This window comes from Calliphora vicina, chromosome 5 (assembly GCF_958450345.1).
Source record: "Calliphora vicina chromosome 5, idCalVici1.1, whole genome shotgun sequence".
NCBI lineage: Eukaryota > Metazoa > Arthropoda > Insecta > Diptera > Calliphoridae > Calliphora > Calliphora vicina.
This window is the reverse complement of record NC_088784.1, coordinates 51,506,293-51,512,671: the sequence shown is the minus strand read 5'-3', so window position 1 is coordinate 51,512,671 and position 6,379 is coordinate 51,506,293.

Here is a 6,379-nt window from a genome sequence, read left to right as displayed (position 1 = left end):
CAAAATTTTTTCGTCCGGCACTGGCTGGACTAATTAAATAATAATATTAGTAGTGTTTATAAAAAACCGACTTTTTAAAAAACCGGTTTGTCGGTTAGCCGAAAATTGGCCTTTTTTAGAAAATCGGTTTTACGGTTAACCGACATTGAAAAAACCGGTTAAACCGGTTAACCGTCATATATGTGTAAAACATAAAAAACATAAAAAACCTATAAAGTATATACAGCTTTAAAATTTGTAGTTTTTAGTAATCAGTAATGGCTAATATTAAATAACTACGAATATTCAAAAGTGCTAAGTCCATTTTATTTTGTAAAAATTTCAAAATTGTTATCTCACTCAAATGGAATTGAGTATAAATATGTTTAAGTTTTTTGTTTATTCATTAAATTTCAACCAAAAAATGTAAATCCGTTTTTTAATTAAATATTTGATAATTTTAAAAATTTATTATCACCTCGACTTTCAGATATGAAACAGAAAATGTTGCAAGTCCAAAAAAGGACCTATAATATGCAAATGCACTTCTTCTTAGCTGTGATTATTTGTCATTATAAATCATACTAAATAATTAATAAAACTCCATTATCAGATTTCAAAAATATTTCAAATCATGGATTTTAGACCGTTTACTTCTTAAAAGGAACACTAAGCTAACGAAATGATTAATAAAATAAAATTTTGAGAACAAAACGCACTAATGAAGTCAAATTCATTGAAAGAAGGTGCACATCAAATGCAAGTTAACGTTAGGTAAAATCATCACTAAGTTAATAATGAATCATTATTACGATTTAGCTTAACTTCTAGAATTATGCGGAATTTAATTTTTAATAGTTTCATGTGCAATTTATTGTGAAAAAGTTTTTAAGTAAACTCATCGTCTTCTACTATTTAGAATTATTGCAATTCTTAAAACTATCAGTCTAAATAGGTTTGTATTGTAAATCAGCAGTTTAGATTTCAAATTAGACCAATAATGTGTGTACAATGAATATTAAAATTGCACCAAAACATGAAATTTATCAATTTTAGTCCCAAATTTTAAAAACCTGTTAACCGAGTGATAAAAACCGGTTAACCGAAAATCAACATTTTAAATTAACCGGTTCGCAAAAAACCGAGATTTCGAAGAAAAACCGGTTTTTCGGTTAACCGGTTAACCGGTATGTAAACACTAAATATTAGATATATGATTTGAACCACTTATTGTTAGTTCATTAAATAATGAAGATACAATAAATAAATGATGAAAAAAAAAATAGTATATTGTTAAATAGTGATATTCAATTTTGAGAAAATACAATATTTCAGAAAATAAAGCATCTTTGTCCATAGGAATTTCCAATTTTTTTATATTTTTTGTGGTAATAAATGAAAACGTTATGTTTTTTTTTAAACGGGACAAATGACGTTCCGTTCAGAGTATCGGGTATCAGGTTATTTTGAAATAAATGTTTAAATGTGTATTAATAGTGTTATTATAGTGGATTTGGTGGTAGTTTTGACTATGTTAATTGGAAGATCTAATTTTTACAGTAATCAATTGATCGGATGGAAACCTAGGTACTTTCTTCAATGTTTAGCATTTTCTAATGAGATTAGTATATGTAAATATTTAAATATGGGCATTTCCACCGAAAGGTCTACGGAGACCAGAAAATTAAAAGTGTTTGAAAACACTTTGTTTTATCCCATTTTCATAGGGAAACAATCAAATTTAAATAATGTAAAGACATTTTCCATTTATTCATAACCCATTTCGAGATATTCGAATGCAAAGTCGACCAAGGGCAACTTTTCTGATTTGAATATTTATAATGCACATTTTGTTATGATACAAGTTCTTAAATAGAGACATTATGTATTGACTTTCGATATCTAAAATCTTCCTGAGGGTACAAAGAGTCAAAATAGAATACATAAGAAACTTGCGATTGCAAATAACTGTAAGTTTTTGCTTTGCATTATAAAATATTTCCATGTCCCGTGCGACATTGAAAAACAACATTTGATATCAGTGCGTCGAAAGTACATGCAGAAAGATTATCAAATATTGAGTCCAAACTGAGATTTTTAATACAATTAAAATAAAAGAAACTTTACTGAAAAACAAGTAACAGAGCTATATTCGGCTGTGCCGAATCTTATATACCCTTCACCAAAGTATACTTTAATATAAATACTAAATACAAGACCTACAGTGATGAAGGTTTCTGTATTGAAAAAAAAACAACAACAAACAAATGTATTTATAAATATATACGGCTTTACACATGCAAAACACTTCATATACCAACAACATGAAGAAAATCATGAACACAGAATATACAGAAGTGTCAAATTTGACGTTTAAAAAACGCCAAATCAGATGTTAGGGCAGTTCTCATAAAAAGAGATAGCAATATATTTTGTACTACAATATCAGTGATGTGTTAAAGCAAAACGCTATATACAACACGAATTTGGTAGACAAAGAAATGTGAACAAAACAAACAAATAAATTTGTAAGACAATTTTTTCGTAGTCTGTGGCACAAAATTTTTTAAAATGAAAAATTATAAAAATGTGTGTATTGTTTACGTGTAAATTTAAATGAAACAAAATTCTTGGTTGTTTTTTACATTTGCAAAATAAAACTCCACATGTACAATGGCAATTAAAAGTGAAATAAATGATTGCATCAAACTAAATCGGAAAGAAATTGAATTATTGCGGCAGAAAATTAAGACTAAAACAAAATAAAAAGGGCAGTTACTAAAAATGAAACAAATATAGAACTATATTATTTTCTGTCTCGTGACGCCTCTGTATACTTTGTGTCATGAAACTGGACAATCATATGTATTTACACTTTGACTGCTCAGTGAAAACTAAAGGCCCAACTATAATATGCATAAACTAGCTTAAGTCAGCTTAAGAAACTGTGCGAATACATATAAAATGTATGTGACAAACTATAATGTACTTAAGAGAGTTTCGTCAAGTTTCGTCAAATTTTATTTGCTTAAGCAAAGTGCAAAGCTGGTCGCACATTCCGTACGGAATCAGCTGTTTGTTTATTTTATACAAAGAAAATAGAGAAATAAATGAAAAGGATGAAGAAAATTAATTTATTTTGATAAAATAATAAGAAATACGTATTTTTTTAATTGCATGTTGCACATAAATGTGCAAATGGAGATAAATTGTTTTGCATGCACGTAAGTACATTATGGTCATCTAAAAGTTTCTTCGGATTTCCTTAAGCATTTGACAGACTTTTCGTTCGGTTATGACATTACCTTAAGCTAGCTTATGCATATTATAGTTCGGCCTTAACACGCATACCTAAACAAAAGCGGCAAGCGTTTTCTAGTTGTCAAAATTTCTCATGCCCATACAATTTGTATGCAGCATACCGAAATAACGCGGCGGCAACGCTTTGTAATTGGAAAATCCGATTTTGACAGCGCGTTAAATAGTGAAGTTAGTTGCAAAAACAATAAAAGTAAACACATACATACAAAATCATTTAATATTTAGTTTTTTCACTTTAATATTTAGTTTTTTTTATAAAATTTTTATTTACAAATTACAAAACAAAAATCAGAAGCACTTATATTGTAATGTACTTTATTGTTTAAATAATCCGGGTTGTTATATTTATTTTTTTTTTGATAAATTTGTTTTTGTTGTTTGAAGTAGCGTTGACGCTTTTATTTAGGTATGACATTTCAGCGTTAAAGCTAAGCGGAAAAAAACGTTCCGCCTTACGCTTTTGTTTAGGTAGGCCTGTAACCAAATAAACAAAACAAGACTTGCACAATTGTATGTTGAAAAACAATAACAACAACAAAAATAAACCAAACGCATTCAAATACATACAAATTATGCACGCGTGTGTTTGATTTGTAATTCTCATTTCATTCCACATTGTAGAACAGTGATGTTCAAAAATAAAAATGAAGATGTATTGGTGAGAGAGCTACCCAGCAAACATAATGTCAAACACTTAAAATAAGAACAAAATAAAGAATGTTTAGATTTATAATTTTTGCTAGATATAACCAATTTATTAAATGAATGTAATTTAAATTTTAAGGAAATAAAAGAATACACATTATACGACCGAAATTCTCTAAAATTTTTTATTTATTTCTGACTTTGTTGTTTTGTGTTTAATTGTAATTGAAACGCGTGTGTTTGCTATGCTTCGTCCAAAAACCAACCAACAACAATGCTTAATGAATTTCTGAAAAAATGAGACATTTGTTACGCTCTTTTAAAGAGAATAAGAATATGTGTGTTTTTACTCAGCGCGAAAGCACAATGAAATGAACATCATTGTTGTAGAATGTTGTTGTTGGGTGTTTGTGCTGTTTACGCAGTGTTGCCATTTTAGCACTTTCAGTGCTAGATTTAGCATTTTGTTTCTTGAAAATGCATTGAAATTTTTAAAAATTATGCTAAATGCTTTTTAGCATAATTTGCTTGATAAAACAAATTTTTAATTTGTGCATAAAATTCAACTTTAGGGCAAAAATTCTCAAATCGCATATCCGATTTCAAAATATAGTAACCGATTTTAGATGGCCCAATATGTTTTTAATTGTTTTGTAAGGGATTCCGATGACTCCGACCCTGGTATGAATATTATAGCCAAAAAACTGAAAATTTCCATTGGGATTATTCAACACTTTTTTGGGAATTGCGGGATTGCTGATAACAAATTTCAAAATTTGTTTTTATTTTTCCATTTTAAATAGGCAATTCTGAATAACTGTGAAATTTCACTAAAACTATTCATTTTTATTTATGAATTTTATTTCAATTTGAAAAATTTTTCAAAAAAGTATTCCATGAATTTTTTAATTGTCAAAAGTTATATACATTTTTAAAAAGTAGACAAAATCCTCCCACGTGCCAAATTAATTAGGGAAAATTTAATAACTCGCTGAGAACTTACCGTTTAAAAAATTTTAAAAATTTCACTTAACTTGGCCCATAATCATAGTAAAAAAAATGTATACTTTAAGAGAATTAAACTCGACTTTTCTTAACCTTTAAATGCATGATTTTACTTCTATTGTTCTATAAAGTATCAAATATTTAGGTGATTTTTATTTATTATATTTCCTTTAGCTGAAACTTTTCGTACTCCATTTGATTTTTCTGAAGGAGAATCTGAATATGTTCGTCTAAAATTAAGTGGAACTGGAATGTAGACAATTGGCAACAATATGCATTAAAGGGTTAAGAGTGGACTTTAGGTCTATCATAGACAAGCTAATGTGTGTTAAATACATTGTAATTCGAAAAGATTTCCTTTCGAATGGAATTAGGGAGTAACCTCCCTGGTTATGTTTGTTAGTTCTTGTAAATGGGCAATTTTTCAAATTCATTCACGGCAAGTTGTTGTGTATTAAAATATTAATGTAAACTAATAGGTTTTTTTTTTGGATCCTTTGTCTTTTTTAACATTAGGCATACGTTTTAATTGTTGCCGTTTTTCCAGTTGCTGCGGTTTTTTTGTTGAGATGTTTAGTGTTTAACAAATGACGGACTTTCTTTTTGTATTGTTCCTGTTGTAATTATTTATTTTTATTGTGGCTGTAGCCTAGTTTTACTGACTTCGTCTTCTAAAGACTCCTATTCGCTTTATTCAATATGGGCTGAGTTCTTCAGGTAAATCTGGCATATCACGTATTATTTCTTCCTCAGTTTGGGTATACCGGGAGTTGTTCCTACTCAGAAAGGATATACAAATATTGTGGTGGTTGATGAAAGCCCCAATCTCCTACTATACGTAACTTTTGTTTGTCTGTGCTGTTTCTGTGCACTTTTATAACAATTTTTTACAGTTATCCCGATCCTTTCTTTCTTGTTCTCTTTGGAGTGTCTTTTCAGATCTTTTCAGATTGGCGTATTTTCCGGAAAATAACAATATTTTTATTCTTTATACAAACAAGCCTTTTGCAAAAGAGAAAACATAAACAGCTGTCTCATTAGTAGCACTTTTAATATTCTAATATTTCTGATCTTTTTGTATTATATTATTACTTTGATCTATTTTGAATTTTGTATTTACAAATTGTTTAAAGATTTTTATTTGGTTTGTTATATTTTTTTATTTTGAAATATAACAAACTGAAAATACGAAAATAGGACTATTGAAAAGTGTATGTATGGTAGCACGATTTGTCAAAATTCCAATAAACGTCAGAACGTTAATATGGCGACAAAAAGAGAAAGTGAGACTACATTGTCTTTTTGTATCATGTTTATTACCTCATGACACTTATTTCTCAATTCAGAGATAGTCGGCCCTTAATGCATATTGGGACACATATGTCCCTAAAGATTTTCAGTAATCTACTTACATTTTTTTCTTTTTATA